The following is a 16,782-nucleotide window of genomic DNA, read 5'->3' on the forward strand; positions in this document are numbered from 1 at the left end:
CGGGGTCGCGAAAGTTGCGGGGGTCGAGGGGCAGCTGTTTTCCTTGGAGGGAACTGGCGCGCTGCAGCAGGAGAGATTGTGGGAGGATCGGAGTTCCCGGGAAAGGACGGCGGCGCAGCGCCAGCGGGCGACCGAGTCCCGCTGTGGCCTCCTGAGTCCCCGTCGGAGGACTCACAGCTTCCTTCTCTGCAAACCGGGTGGTACACCCAACCCCAGGGCTGACCTGGGAATTCCGATCAGTGGGTCTCGAATGGGACTGCCCCAGGGACCGAGTCCCACCAGCTTGGTTACTTAGGACAACGCAGATTCCCTTCTGCAGGGACCTGCAAGGGGCCCAGGGGGCTCCGTTCTAATTAGGTCCGGGATGGTGTGGTGCAGGTGTGCTGTCTTTGGAGTATCAGGCGGTCCTTTTCGTTGCCCTGCATCCTCTGAGTTTATTGAGTATTGCGGGGGTATGAGGCCTCTGTTCTCCCCATTGTGCAGTTGGGAATACTGAGCCCCAAGAGATAGGACTTGCTCCCTAGCATAGTAAAATGTAACGGAGAAGATTTCAGTTCTCCACTACAACCTCTTACAGAGTTGAATGAGGGCGTTCTGGCCCTTGGGGGACAGGGGTCCCGTGTGTGGAGGGTGGGGTGGGGGGAGACTGTGAAATAAGACAAAAGTAGGAGAGATCGACAGAGGGGAGTCCCATAAGCCTCCTTGGGTACCCAGATACCTGAATCATAGCCCCTTTTGTCCCAATTTCTTTCCCCCAGTTCTGGTTCCTCCCCGTGCCTCAGTGCGGTGTATAAAATAGGCAGAGTTCCAACCTCGCAGCCTTCTCCCAAGGCCAGATCAGTACAGCCTGATCCTGCAACTCCCGACCCCACAACCTTGCCTGACTGTCTTCCAAAGGCTCATTCATTCAGCAAATCTTTATTGATTTTCTCCTACTTTCTAGACAGGGGGCTAGAGTGCTAGACATTGCTGGGGGTGGATGGGAGGGGCTTTCCAGTCTGGTCTGGGAGGCAGACATGTAAACAAACACTACTACAAGGCAGATTGTGATAAGGGCTATGGTGGGGAGGTAGACTTATTTGATTTCTGGGTGACATCCAGGTCACACCAACCTGGCCACTGGAGGACTACTGTTCACCCCTGGCTGCCCCAGCCCCAGATGTCCCCCCAATGGCCCTGCCCCACCCCAACTGGGCCCAAAGAATTCCCTGTGATGAATCAACAGGAAAGAATGCTCCCAGCCTTGGGTCAGTGGCAGCAGTAGCCGGCCAGCCCTCCCCCAGGGACAATGAGGCAGCTGTGGGCTGGGGTGCCAGGTATGCCCTGGCCCCCTCCCCATGCCCAGCCACCTCTCATCCTGAGCCAGGAACAACACGGAAAGCTCAGAAAACATGGGCTCCATCTGCTGCCAATCACCCCCCAGACCTGGCCGCCCAGAACTAAAAATACCCCGGAGGCCAGAGGCTGGCCTGGGCTGGAGCCCAGAGAATGAATGGATGTTTCCCGGAAGTCCCTTAACCTACAAGTTTCGGGGCAGAAGCTGAGGCTGAGGGGCAGGGGAAGGAAGGACTTCCCAGGGATCACTGTGAGCCCCCTCCTTGAGAAGCAAGGGACTCGGGTCCCTGGCCCAGCTCCATTACTTAGTAGTGGTGGGATTGCCTCAGCTGAGTGGCCGTCTTCTTGTCCTTAAATGCTGTTGCTCTGGGGGTCAAATGGGACAGTTAAGTTCATCTCTTTAAGCTTTGACTTGATGGAGACAGCCCACTCCCTCCTTTGCACCTAACTGTGCTCACAGCCTCAGCTGAGACCCTCTACTGCACTCTTGATATACAGGTCTGTGTCTACCTCAACTCTGGGGCTCCCTCGAGTCTCTTATTTATCTCTAAACCCGGTTTCTATCACAGGGCTTGGCATTCATAGCAAGGGCTCAGTAAGTGCTGGTGGATTGGATAAATAGGCTGGCTTTGGGCTGGTTCTTGAGCCAGAACTGGAGAGAGGCAGACAAGCTGGATGTGAGGTCCCTGTCCTCAAGGAATTTGCAGAGTGATGATGGAGACAGACACACAGTCAATCAACCGATGAGGCATCATCACTGTCATCATAACAGCCAGCAGGTCTGGAGCAGTTTTTCCATGTATCATCTTATTTAGTCTTAAAATTCCTATAGACAGGGCTTCCCTGGTGGTCCAGGGGTTGAGAATCTGCCTTGCAATGCAGGGGACATTGGTTTAATCCCTTGTCTGGGAAGATCCCATATGCTGCAAAGAAGATAAGCCTGTGTACTTCAACTACTGAGCCCATGTGCCATAAATACTGAAGCCTGCATGCCGAGAGCCTATAATCTGCAACACGAGAAGCCATGGCAATGAGAAACCCATGCACCACAACTGGAGAAAGCCCATGTGTAACAACAAAGACTCCACCACAGCCAATAAATAAATAAATAAATCTTAAAAAATAATCCCTATGGTCAGTTTTTTCATCACCCTCCTTTTACACATGATGAACATGGGGCACAGAGAATTTAAGTGAGTTGGTCAAAGTCACACAGCTGTTATCAGCAGAGGGTAAGCAAGTGGAGCCTAACCATAGGGCTGTAAGTTTACAGAGGAGGGAAATCTGAGGATTGAAGTCTTCATGGAAGAAGAGCCTTGAAGGATGGATATGATTCACTACGTAGAGAGGTGGGAAAGGGGGATGGTCATGAATAAAGCTTTGGAAGTCATGGAGCACTGTACAGATGTCAGGAGTTTCCTGTCTCCCTTCAGCCCCCACCCAGTCCCCCTGGGGCCGGGTGTAAGCATCATCATCTGCCCACCCCCTAAGAGTGAGGCACTGCGAGGTTAATCAGTAGCTAACAGGAATCCCTTCCCCATAGGGTATTCCTCATCCTCGCCTGAGTCAGGGCCTGTGCCTCCCTCCCAAGTGGGAAGGCCCATATCTCCTGCACAAATCTGTGACCTTGGACATTGCCGGCAACCCTGGGGAGCACCTGGCTAGAGTATCTAGTGCCATACCCGCTGGGCAAACCTTCCTTCTCAGCGGCCTTTGGGACTTAGCCCCATATTCTCTGAGACTCAGTATGGAGGAAATTGTACAAGGGGTCCTGAATTCTAGTTCTGGCTGAGCTGTGTGGCCTCCAGTGAGCCATTTTGCTAAGCCCAGTATATGGCCTCCTGCATCCCTTTGTCCTGCCTTTTCACTCCTGCCCTCTGGCATCCCAGAGCCAAATTTTTCTCCTCCCTGAATCTCTGCAGACCCTGGCTTCAGTAAATCCTGTGCAGATGGATCCTCCTAACATGTTGTCATGCCCTTGTTCAAGAATCTTCAGTGGCTCACTGTTGCCCAGAGGATATGAAGAATCTACTGTTCCTCCTGTTCCCTCTACTCCTTTCCTCTCCTGACTTCATTTTTCACCTTCTATCTGCCCTTCAGGCCTCACCCTGATTCTAACTTCTCTGTGAATTCATCTATGAAACCTTGAATAAATGCTCTCAAAATATAAGGTGCTGATCGAGTAATGGTGCTGGACCAGACACGATCTCTGGCCTCAAGTTGCTCACCGGCTAGTGGGAGAGATGACTCAAAGACACAGCTGTGATGGAGAGCAGATCGTGATAACACAAAGCGGACAAATGGGGGAGATGAGACCATTTCAACAGAGGATGTTTTCTCTTTGCTGAGAACTGTTTGTCAGGCGCAGGGATTTTGATCAGAGTGGGGGGAGTGGGAGGTGAGGGGACCTTGAGAAAGCTAGGTGATGGGCAGTGAGGAGGTGGATCTGGTCAGGCTGGAGAGGCTAGCCAAGGAGATGGGCCCTAGGGAAAAATGAGAGATGAGCTGGCTGAGTAAGGAGAGGACATGTGCGGGAAGAGCTGTGTGTGTTAGTCGCTCAGTCATGTCTCTTTGAAACACTATGGACTCCCGCCAGGCTCCTCTGTCCATGGAATTTTTCAGGCAAGAATTCTGGAGTGGGTTGCTATTCCCTTTTTCAGGGGATCTTTCCGACCCAAGGATCGAACCCAGGTCTCCTGCATTACAGGAAGATTCTTTACCATCTGAGCTACCAGGGAAGCCCCTGATTCAATGGAAATGTTAGCAAGTTGTGCTTTGTGATATGTAATGTCATCTTACCCCCTGTTCCTCTGAAAGCTTCAGATAGATCTCTCTGACTCAAATAACGTTTGGAGTTGGACAGGCTCGCCCAGCATTTGCAGGGCTTGGGTGGGTGTCAAAGGGGACCTTATATCGTGTGCTTACGTATTCAAGAGTTAAACATCAACTAACTCACTGTCATGTAAAACATAGTCTGTCCTCCTGCCTTGACAAATATACCTTCAGAAAGCCCTGAAAGGCCAGGTGTGAATCCGGAACTTTTCTACTTCTTGAAGTTCTGTGTCAAACATGTTATTACAGGGAGTATCTACCGCTGGCCCTGGGCCCCAATGTCTCCCACCCTCTCCTCCATCCCACACAGCAAGGGCCCTTCTTCTGTGTCTGGAACACCAGCTCAGCAGGCCTTGGCCAGACTTCTGCAACAGTGGCCCTTTCGTGCCCTGAGCCTGGGTGCACAGCTTGGAGGTACAGCCTGCCCTCAGGAGGAAGGGCTGGGAACTGGCTCGGGCCCCATGGGCAAGAATACCTGGAGCCCGGGTTTAGAAGTGGGATGGGAGTTCCAGCGGGCATATTCCCTTGACCCTGTGAAAACCATGCCCTATGGAGAGGGCATGACTGGATGAGGCTGCAGTCCTGCCCCCTGAACCAGGGAGTTCTTGCCCAGTCTGACAGTCTTGGGGTGGGGGAGGAAGTGCTGCGAGGAGGCAAGAATGTGACTTAGAGGTGGGCCCTGGGGCTGGGGTGGGAAATCAGATCAGTCAAGTTTAGAAAGCCATGGGCCGTGCAGGCCCCAGAGTCTGGTGGGGGCCCTCACACTACCTCGGCAGGCAGGGGAGCCGCGGAAGCTTTTGGAGAAGGGCAGGGTGTGGGTCTGATTAGAACTGGGCCGTAGGAGCCTTACTTCTTCCTGGTACTGTCTTGAGCTGGAGTTTAATTCCACAGATTTATACCTTTGGGTGGGAAGGTACAGAGTCTGGGAAAGGGGGTTTTCTGGGGGAGGACAGGGAGGATCTTAGTAACCTGTAAGCTGCTAAAAGGCAGAAAATCCAACTGAGACCCCCCTGTTTCCACTTCTACCTCTGGACCTCCAGCACAGAGGCCCTGAATTCCCACAGCTGTTTGGATGTGCAGCGTGATTTGATACCAGTAGTTTTACCTCATCGTTGCCCCATAGTCTTTATTCTATGCACCCAGACTGAAGAAGGTACACACTCTTAGTGCATTACCCCATTTCTCAGGTGTTAGTCCTAGGTGAGGAAGGTTGTCATCACCATCCTCATCATCACCATCCTCCCCATTATCATTCCCTCCCTCTCCCTCTAGACCCCTTCCCAGGCCCTGCTCCCCACTTTCCTTTTCTCTTCCTGCCTCTTTCTTTCAGCCACACACCCCACTCAGTGTTAAGTGTTGAGTCGCTCAGTCATGTCTAACTCTTTGTGATCCCGTGGACTGTAGCCCGCCAGGCTCCTCTGTCCATGAAATCCTCCAGGCAAGAATCTTGGAGTGGGTAGCCATGCCCTCCTCCAGGGGATCTTTCGACCCAGGGATCAAACCTGAGTCTTCTGCGTTGGCAGGCAGATTCTTTACCATCTAAGTCACCAGAGAAGACCATACCCCTCTCTAATCTCTCCCCCAACTCTTCTTCAGGTCCCCCTCCCATTCTCCTTCATCCCCGCTAGTTCCACCTGCAAATGCCAGATTGCCCTGTCTCAGCAGCTGAATGTAGGCACAGTGCCTGGACATGCTTCTTCTCAGGTAAATAAAAGTCGTAACTCCTGGAGGAAATGAGGCACAATGAAGACTCAGTGCCACAGCCCCGAAGCCCCCGAGATCCCTTCAGAATCTCACACAAGTCTGTGCTGACCTTCTCACCCGTCAGTAATTGAACTCTTTTTTTCCTCAAGCAACACCAGACAAGTTAAATTAAAAAACATTTCTTATTCCATGCTGTTTTCCTGGATCTCTTAAAATGACTAATAGAGTAACCGCATTGCTTCTCCAGGTTTCCTGTGGCAGATGAAGTCAGTCGGCCTTAGTGGGCTAGCCTGGGGACCTCGCAGTTTGCACAACACTCCCCTACCCAGGTCTCACCTTGGCTTAGCCTGTTTGGGAAGGTCGTTGACTGCCTGGGAGCAGAGCCAAACTGAACACGAAAGTATTAGGAGCCCCTCACAGCCCCAGATCAGCCGTTTGTGAATTGTCTCTGGAATTAATTGACTAATTTGAATCTGTTGATCTAGAGATTTGCAAAAAAAAAATGTTTAAGGCTTTTTGTGAAGACTTGGTTTATCTCCCCAGCTAGAATGTAAGATTAAGGGTGGGGCTGACAGACTACGAAGGGTTAATTTTCCATGCACCCAGTCAATGTCCTGAGAACCAGGAGGGGGCAGCAAGGAGCTGTCCTGTGGGGAATTCCCTACAAGGCCTGCCACAGGGCAGAGGGTGGGACCTGCCAGGATAGAGGTCAAGGGAAATCCCTGGATGAAGCAGGAGCCGAGCCAAGACAGAGGCCGAGAGCCAGAGGTGAGACGGGGAGCCGTTGGCATCAGGCCAATCAAAGGCCAAACCAGGAGGGAGTCCGGGGTGCAGGGGTGGGCAACAAGCCTCACCAGAAGGTAGGACAAATGGGTGGGGCTTGTTGGGCTAATGATGGACCTGCTCAGACCACAGCAGACGGGGCAATAGGCAGGCAGGCAGTTGCACACGGTGGCCCAGCCATTCTCCCAGTGTGGTCCAGACAAACAGCGTCAGCATCACCTGGGTACCTGTTAGAAATGCCAGTTTCAGTCCCCACCCTAGAGCCACTCAGTGAGGTACTCCCTGGATGGGGCCCAACATCTATGTTTTAACAAGTCCTCCAGGGAATTCTAACGCCTGCTCACATTTGAGAACCACCTCTCAAGTCCACACCCTCAGAAAATGTTTGCCCTGACAGAGTCTGGAGCCCTGTGGATGCCATTTTCCTAGGAGTCTCAGACCTGTCTGGTGGGCTCAGCTCCTCTCAGTGGTTGTCTTCCATCATGAAGGACCCCGTCTATGTATGATGGGCTGATCTTCTCGGATCAAAGTCTTCTACATCACAGTTAGTTGCAAAGGGGTGTTAGTCCTTTCCTGTGGGATGGTAGGGCCATATCATCTATGTAGAGTTCTACAGAGAGCTCATGTCCCCAAGGAGTTCATCACGGGGTGGTGGTGGTGGGGGATTCCTCATTACTGTCCTCAGAAGGCCCTACCCGGGCTGGGCCAGGAGTAAAAGGTCAGGCCAGTATCTAGATTCTGGCAAAATCTTCCTCCATGACCGGAAGTTCGACATCTATCCAACAACACAAAAATCTATGCCGTGGTGAACATAGATTGAGTGTCTGAGGTTGGCCAACAGGTGTCATTGATGCTTACCAGCTCTGGGCAGGCAGAAGGGACCTGGCACCTGTTCCAAATGCCCTCTCCTTCCACTCACAGCTGGTCCTGCCTTTCAGAACCTGCAGTGAGTCCTGAGTTGCAGGAACAATTCTTAGCCCTGCATCCTTCTGGATATACTCGTGGCCAAAGAAGAGTTAAACAGTTACAGGGTTGTTGGTTTGTTCACAAAGGAAACTGCCTAGAAAAGACAAGAAAAACTTCATTTCCTAGCCATTAAACTGAAAACCACTTTTCTTAGGACAGCTTGACCCCTAAAGTGTTGACTGAACTATCCAGAAAAAATGTAGATAAATGATGTCTCCTTTTAGCATCAAGTACTAGTAAACAAGGCAGGAGAGAAGGAATTCCACCAAGATATCAGCAGAAACTTCACTTCTTAGGGGAAATAATTTCCTCTCCTCATTACTAGTTAATGAGCATAAGCCTCTGCCCACCAGCAGAATTACCGTCACTGTGGTGAGGTAGGGTGAGGGGAACTTCGTGTTAATGCCTTATGCTTTTGGCAAGGCTCTGTAAACCAGAGCTAATAAGTGAACATTCCTTGTTCAAACTGGGGCATCATCCTCTACTAAATATTGGGCATTGATCTGCCATATTTATAACAGAGAACACTTTGCAAGGTATAGGCAGGCAAAAGGCAGACTCAAAGACATAAAGACCCAGTTCCTGTCCTCAATATTAACCACATAAGTCATGAATTATTTATATCATATGAATTATGTGAATTACCTCAGCCAGTGCAATCTGCCTGTATGTATGGATGAGATTGTTCATTTACTTATTTGCTCAGTGATAGTTACTGAGCAACTAGTATTTATGGAACTGCTTTGGGAAATCTAGAAAAGTACATTTAACACAAATTTCCCAGACTCCAAGGTACTACTGGGGTCATACTAACGGTAAAGGCCATATTTTCTAGGTTCTTCTCTCTAGTATACTGGTAGCGTATTCAGGACCCCCTCCCCCAACCAGTTCTCACTCAGTTTACATCTAGGAGTTTTCAGGGAGTGGTCAACACGCACTCATAAAGCAGGCTATAAGCTGCAGTTGGATTGCAGCATCTTCCATAATCTTCCACCCAGTTTGCAACCCTCTGCTGCCCCACCACCACTGAGGTCTATTACCTGAGAAGCTTCTTGAAAAATGTTTCAAGTATTTGTGACTCCTGCTCACAAGCTGAAAATGCTGATATCCAAGCCAGTGGGACCAGTTATCGACACTTCTCAAGATTCTCAAGGCCTGCCCTCAAAGTGAGGAAAATGCCTCTCCCAGATGGTGCTATACTGTGGCCTCTTACTCTAGCCTGTTTCCCTGGCTTATGGCTTTTTTTAAACCAATGCCTCACTGTATTGATCATTGTCACTATAGAGTAAGTCTTACATCACATGGTGAGTCCTTCAACTTTGTTTTTTCAAAATTGTTTTAGTTATTCTAGATCCTTTGCCCTTCCATATACCTTTTGACATCAGCTTGTCAATTTCTGCCAAAAAAGCCTGCCAGAGTTTTGATTGGGATTGTGCTGAATTTATAAATCAGTGAGGAGAAGTAATATTTTAAGGAAATTGGGCCCTCTGATCCACAAACATGGGTTAGGTCTCCATATATATGTTTCTCCTTTTATTTATTTAATCAGTGATTTGTAGTTTTTAGCATAAAGATCCCACCCATAATATGCATTTGTTAGATTTATGCTTTAGTATTCCACATTTTGGTACTATTGTACACAGCACTTAATTTTTTTTTTTTTAATTTCCACTTGATCCTCACTGGCATGTAAAAGTGCAATCAGTTTTTGCATGTTGACTTTTTATCCTATGAAACTGGCCCCAAATATGATATATCCAAGTCCTAACTTCCTGAATCCATGAAAGTGACCTTACTTGGAAAAAAGATTTTTGCAGATGCAATTAAGTTAAAGATCTAGAGGTTGAGATTATTCTGGATTTAGGGTGAGTCCTAAATCCAGTGACTGATGTCAACAAGAGAAAAGAAAGGGAGATTTGAGACACAGAAAGGGAAGAAAGTCATGTGAAAATGAAGTCAAAGACTGGGGTTATGCTGCCAAGTCAGAGAAGTAGAGTGGTCAGAAACTGGAAGAGGCAAAAAGGACCCTCCCCTGGAGCCTTCAGAGGGGGCGTAGTCCTGCTGACATGTTGATTTCAGACATCTGGCCTCTAGACGGTGAGAGAATACATTTCTGTTGTTATAATCACCTGGGTTGTAGTCATTTGTTATGGCAGCCATAGAAAGCTAGCACACTGACCACAAACTAAAACTTTTGCCGTGAGAGGACCAAGTACTTCAAAGACGGAGCAGCTGCCCCATTGCTCTGTCTCCTCTGGGTGCTAGGAAATACCCTCTCAGTAGTCTGCCGGCCTCCGGGACCCCATCTCTAACATGACTGAACTTGGACATGTCTGTGGTCTTCGTAACTAGTTAATGTGGCCTTGATTCTGCATGGTGACTCCACTTATATAACCCTGAAGCTTAATCACCCAGGTCCTATTCTGATAGAGACTTCAGAAACAACCTCTTATCTGTCATCCCTCTGACCTTTCCTAGTAGGGATTGGAAAATCTAGGCCCCAATTTCAGCTAATTTAAACAAAGAAGGGATTTATTGAAAAGAAACGGGAAAAGATAAGTAGTGTAGGCTGGCATAAGACAGGCTAACAGCTCCAGGGAACTTGATTATTAGCAAGAACTAAAGGCAGTTGATTTAGGTTGCAGCCTGTGCAATGTCCTCAGGCCATCCCATGTGTTAATGCTCAGTCGATCTGTCCTGTCCGACGCTTTAGCAACTCTATGGACTGTGGCCTGCCAGGCTCTTCTGTCCGTGGGATTTCCCAGGCAAGAATACTGCAGTGGGTTGCCATTTCCTTCTCCAGGGGATCTTCCTGACCCAGGGATCGAACCTGCATCTCCTGCATTGGCAGACGGATTCTTTCCCACTGAGACACCTAGGACACCAGGTCATCTCACTCAAGTTCTAATTCAATTGGGAAAACTCTTGTTGGGGCTGATGATCAGAGCTTGCTCAGGGACAAGGGAGTGGGGTGGGAAGGGGGTGCTTTGATAGTGCTACCAAGGCATCTTGGAATGGGGGAGGGTAGTTCCTCAAAAGGAAACTGGAGTGCTGATACCGCAAAGGGGAAGGGACAGTGGGTAGACAGAACCCCCAGCTGCCCAAGCAAGGGGCAACAGCCCGCTTCCTGTTCCTCTTCCCATCATGATTCCCCACCCCCGATCTCTACTCCTTCCTGCTCAGTTCCTCGGAAGGAGTAAGGAGAAGCCACGGATTGTTTTTTATAACTTCACAGGATGCCTTGAATCAGCGATGAGCGATAATTAGACTGTGATTGGTCTATTTAAGCACCTCACTTAATCAATGACAATCGCCTATGCTGTCTCCAGGTATTGATTATAGGGTCCTATCTTCTGGAAATCTTAGCACATTCTCCCATGATGCTGCCACTGACACTAGGGGTCTCATGCATGTGAACACCCTGTGCGGGAGCTGACCTTTCCATGTGGTTGCTTGGGATAGTTTCTCATCTTAATTGTTTCTGATGACAGGACAGAATTGCAGCTCCTTCTCTTGCTAATCTGAATCTAAGTGGGAAGGAGCGGCCGGGTTAATGGTGCATACAGCTTTTCCCAGGTGGGAAGAATGGGATTGGCTGCTCCAGAGGCCTTTGCAGAAACATTACAGGATGCAGCCTGGAGACTGGCCGTGAACCCTGGTGAGGATGATAATTGAGAAGAGGTGACCTTGGACAGAGTCACCAAATGATCAAGTCAGGCCATCCATCCATAATCATCATGGCAGCAACAGGGACTCAGAACTGTCCAGTGACCCCACTGATCGGAGGACCTAGAGACGCCTCAGGTGCAGGAGTGTGGAAAGGGGAGGAAGGGCTAGGTCAGAGCAAGGAGGCAGTGCAGCATTTCAACCTGCACTAAAAGGACCCATGGGTCCTAAAGAGGATCCATGGATCCAGGATCCCCTGGATCAACCCCTGCCTTGGTCCCACCCCACACTCATGGCAGAAGGGGGTTGGGAGATGGGGGTTGATTTTCAGAGCATCTGTATTTTTGAAGTTCCCAGGTGACACTCTATTGCATGGTGAAGATTAAGGATCACTGAGTTAGTATGGCCCTCAACCTGAGATCTGTGGTGGGCCTTGGGGGTATCTTTGATGTCTCCTAAAAATGTGTGCAAAATTATCTGCATGTAAGCTTTTCTAGGGAGAGGAGTCCATTGTGTTCGTCAGATTCCCACAGTGACTTGTGACCTTCCAGAGGACACAAAGTATGGACATAAAAGAGACAGAAGGCCTGAGTCAGGGAAATAGGGGTGGGAATTCAAGTTATGGTGATTCTGATACCAGGAGTCTCTTATAGCATTTCTGTCACAACCCCACAAAACTGCCCTTCCATCCTTAGCTCAGCAGCTGGGTGGCCTGGCCACCAGCCTGCCGGGTAACCTCTATCAGCTGCTTGAAACCAGCTGAGAAAAGAGAAGAGCAAAATTTGGAGGCAGGTGTGAAGGAACTAGGGTTTCCCAGGTGGCTCAGTGGTAAAGAATCCACTTACAATATAGGAGCCGCAGGAGACTCAGGTTCCATCCCTGGGTCAGGAAGATTCCCTGGAGGAGGGCATGGCAACCCCCTCCAGTATTCTAGCCTGGAGAATCCCATGGACAGAGGAGCCTGGTGGGCTACAGTTCATAAGGTCACAAAGAGTCAGACACAACTGAAGTGACTTAGCACACACATACGCACGGGAAATACCTAGGCATCTGCCTCAGGCTTTCCTGACCCAAAATTAGGGCAGCAGGAACCAGTTCCAAATCCTTTAAAGTGGTGGTTCTCAAAGAGTAGTTCCCAGATCAGCAGTCTCAGCATCACCTGAGCACTTAGTGGAAATGCCAGTGGTCAGGCCCCACCCTAGACCTTCTGAATCAGAAACTCTGGCAAGACCCAGCAATCTTTTTTTTTTTTAATTTATTTTTGGCTGTGCTGGATCTACATCGCTGTGTGCAGGCTTTCTCTAGTTGTAGCGAACGGGGGCTGCTCATCACTGGGATGCACAGGCTTCTTATTGTGATGGCTTCTTCTGTCATGGGGCATAGGCTATAGGTGCTAGGCTTCAGTAGATGTAGCACGTTGGCTTAGTTGTTCTGAGGCATGTGGAATCTTCCCCAGACTAGGGATCAAACCTGCGTCCCCTGCACTGTCAGGCGGATTCTCGTCCACTGTATCACTAGGGAAGTCCCAGCAATCTGTGTCTTAAGGAATCCTCTGGATGAACCTCATGTACGCAACAGCTGAGAACTAGTGCCATGGAAAATGAACACTTCCTCCTCATCTGTTGATAGATTTGTTTAGGGGGAGCTAAGCGCCGGAGGTAAGGCTGATTCAGCAGGTTGAGAGCCCTGCTTACCCTTGCTGAGACAGGCACAGTGGGGGCTGAGAGTGAAAATGCTTCAGAGGCCTGTCCTGGGTGGACAGAGGGTTGGATGGCCGTGCTCTTTTGCTGCATCAGAGACCACAGAGGCTGGGGAGGTGGCAGGTTCCCTGTCTTGTTCCAGACACACAGAAACCCCTGTGTAGGTAGTCGTAGTGGCCAGCTACGACATGCATTCCGATGTCTTGACACCATGACTTCGGGAGATGCAGGGCTGGGGCTGAAGTTACTCCTCAGCAGGTAGGTTTAGATCCTGAGTAGGAAAAGGGAAGGGGTGAAGGAGATGAGTGTAGGATCTGAGCCCTTCAGAACCCATTCACCGGGTCCAGAGTGTCTGCACTGCACTGAATTAGCCCTGATGTCGGCAGCGCAGGGGCCCTCCCAGCCCTTGAGGGCTGCACCTGGCTGGAAGAGGAGACCTGCACGCAGGCAACAGCCCTGCTTGGAGGGGAGACCTTCAGCAGGGGAGGGGACGTGAGTGTCTGGGGAGCAAGAAGGATGGAGGGGAAGCTTGCACTGTGAGCAATCCCGTGGGGGAGTGTGCTGTGCATGGGGCCTGGGGGGCTGGTACCAACAGGGGTACACGCTGGGTGGGTAGGCATGCCCACAGCCTCATACACGGGCCTGAGAGCACAGAGACTCTCAGCCAGACAGAGAATCAGATCAGTGCAGGGGACCAAAAGGAGGCAAGTCTAGAAACGGGGTCCAGGGCTGGGCTGAGCGAGAACAGCCCGGTGTGGAGTCAGGGCCCTATCTCTCGCTGCAGGCGAAGCAGGTGATGAGACAGTCACGGGTGGGGTTAGGAAGAGCAATTCAGCAGCACAGGCTGGAGACCACTGTGTGGAGAAATAGCTGGGAGGTGACCCCGGGGTGAAATGATAAGGACTCTCAGTTAAGGAGGTGGCAAGTTGGTAAGAGAAGCTAACCTTTGAGCTAAGGGCCTGGTGACTGTTTAAAGGCTTTTCATTGAGGTGTGGAGCATCAACAACCCAGGCCATTGCTCTCTCCTCCTGTTCCCAGCCCAGGGCTCAGGCGTGGGAAGTGACAGATTGTGAATGATCCCAAAGGTCTGCACAGAGAAATATGGTAGGTAACCAGGAGAAGGCAGGCGGGGAGATGGTACAGCCCTAAGGTAGGATATGGTGCAAGAGAGAAAGAATGAGGCAATCTCCATACACTGGCACGGAGTGGTTTTCCCACACTTTAGAGTGAAAAAACAAAAGTTCCATAACAATGCTTGTGGAATGATGCCACTGGTGTGTGTACATGGTAAGAACCTCATTATATGTGGTTCATGTGTGACTATGCAGATGCAGTTTTTGGTTGTTTAATTGTATTTATTTATTTATTTGTCTATGTGTCTTTGGCTGTGCTGGGTCTTTGTTGCTGTGTGCAGGCTGTAGTTGCAGTGAGCGGGGGCTACTCTCGAGTTGCAGTGCACAGATTCTCGTTGCAGTGGCTTCTCTCTGGTTGGGAGCACAGGCTCTAGGGTGTGCAGTCTTCAATAGTTGTGATGCACAAGCTTAGCTGCTCCGTGGCATGTGGGATCCTCCCCAACCAGGGATCAAACTCCTATCTCCTGCACTGGCAGGCAGATTTCAGGGTTTACTGGACCACCAGGGAAATCCATACATTGTTAAAAGGTCCAGAAAGATGCACAACAATTGACAGGGTTACCTGTAGGGAAGGGAGAGTAGCTGCAGCATGGTGTGAGACGGGCCCTGGTGCCCCCATTTTTTGTGCTGCCCTAAAACTCAACATTCAAAAAACAAAGATCATGGCATCCGGTCCCATCCCTTCATGGCAAATAGACAGGGAAACAATGGAAACAGTGACAGACTTTATTTTCTTGGGCTCCAAAATCACTGCAGATGGTGACTGCAGCCACCAAATTAAAAGACAGTTGCCCCTTGGAAGAAAATCTATGACTGACCTAGACAGCATATTAAAAAGCAGAGACATTATTTGTGAACAAAGGTCCATCTGGTCAAAGCTGTGGTTTTTCCAGTAGTCATGTATGGATGTGAGAGTTGGACCATAAAGAAATCTGAGCGCCAAAGAATGAATGCTTTTGAACTGTGGTGTTGGAGAAGACTGTTGAGAGTCCCTTGGACTGCAAGGAGATCAGACCAGTCAATCCTTAAGGGAATCAGTCCTGAATATTCATTGGAAGGACTGATGCTGAGGCTGAAGCTCCAACTCTTTGGCCATCTGATGTGAAGAACTGACTCATCTGAAGAGACCCTGATGCTGGGAAAGATTTGAAGGCAGGAGGAGAAGGGGACATCAGAGGATGAGATGGTTGGGTGGCATCACTGACTTTATGGACATGAGTTTGAGCAAACTCTGGGAGTTGGTGATGGACAGGAAAGCCTGGCATGCTGCAGTCCATGGGGTCACAAAGAGTTGGACACGAACTGAACTGATTTTTTTGTAGAGCTGGGGAACAGTGGTGGCTTGTAATGCCTGGCCAGGAGAGGGTAAAATGAGAATGACCCCCATTTCAGGGATTCTCAAACCCTGCTATGCACCAGAGTTATCAAGGGGCTGGTTTAATGTAGGTTCCTAGGCCCTATCCCAGCCATACAGAGTAGCATGTCAGGGGGAGGCCTAGACATCTGCATTTTAACCAGCTTCCCATGACTCTCATGTCAGTGGTCACTAGCAACACCCCTGGGGCAAACGCCCTCCCTCCTGTAACTCAGGAGCTCAACCGCCAGCCTCATTAGGGAAGACAGCTTCTCCTTCAGAGATGGAGAGGCCAGGGGAGTATTGTGCGGGGCACGTCCTCTTCTGTGGGATAAATGCCATTCTTAACAACCAAAGTCACTTAGCTCAGAGTCCAGTGCATCGAGCTCCATCTGCTGCCGCCTCTGGGACCTTCATACATATTAAGGAGCAAAAGTAACCACTCAAACTTCCCTGGGCAGTTTTTAAAAGAGATCCGAGCTTCCCAAATTCATTTGGAATTCAAAGCAAGTGGTTAGAAACTGGCATTAATTAAATATTTAATTGATGCCCATTAAGGCTGGAATATTGGCTTTAGTTCAAATTTATGACATGGCTGTATTTTTTATAGCTGCACATATATTGCATATAGGCCATTGGTTCCTCTCATGTAATAAAGTGTTGGGTATATTTATGCCCATTTTATAGGACTCGGAGCATAACTGAAGTATTGCAAGCGATTATGGAGACATACAGTATTTGCTTTTATGACGTTGGTGGTGGTATAAATTTGCTGTTAAGTCACCGCTGATCAGACCAGTAACCACCAATTACAACTTTGGACCTCTGGAAAAGTTTGGGCTGCTTTACGACAATCCCTTTTATTATGCAGTTTTGGGGCACCTGTTGAAGCAAAATGAAGTCTGTTCGCATAGTTACAAGGTCAGGGTGGTTAAATGTTCCCTCATCTCATGTGGCTGAAACAAAGTCCCGAAGCAAACTTCCATGACTTAAAACATAAGTTTGGATATCCACTGAAGAACAGGGTGGGTTGTGGGTGATAGATGCATGTGGGGGATGGGGGATGGCAATAGGAACACACAGGTCCCCTCTTGATCTTTCGTTCAGCCTCCAGAAGTGCTTGACCTGGGCCTCTGACCTCTCAACAGTGACCCTTTCCACCTGCAAGGAGGAAGGTGGAGGAACTAGAGAATTCCTGGTCTTCCAACAGTCAACAAAACTGATGCTGAGTCAGTTTGGGTTCAGTGGTTAAAACTGGGCCAGAGCTAGCCCTTCTTCCGGAGCAGCTCCTGGGGTCAGTAAATCAATT

The sequence above is a fragment of the Dama dama genome, chromosome 15 (assembly GCF_033118175.1).
Source record: "Dama dama isolate Ldn47 chromosome 15, ASM3311817v1, whole genome shotgun sequence".
Taxonomy (NCBI): domain Eukaryota; kingdom Metazoa; phylum Chordata; class Mammalia; order Artiodactyla; family Cervidae; genus Dama; species Dama dama.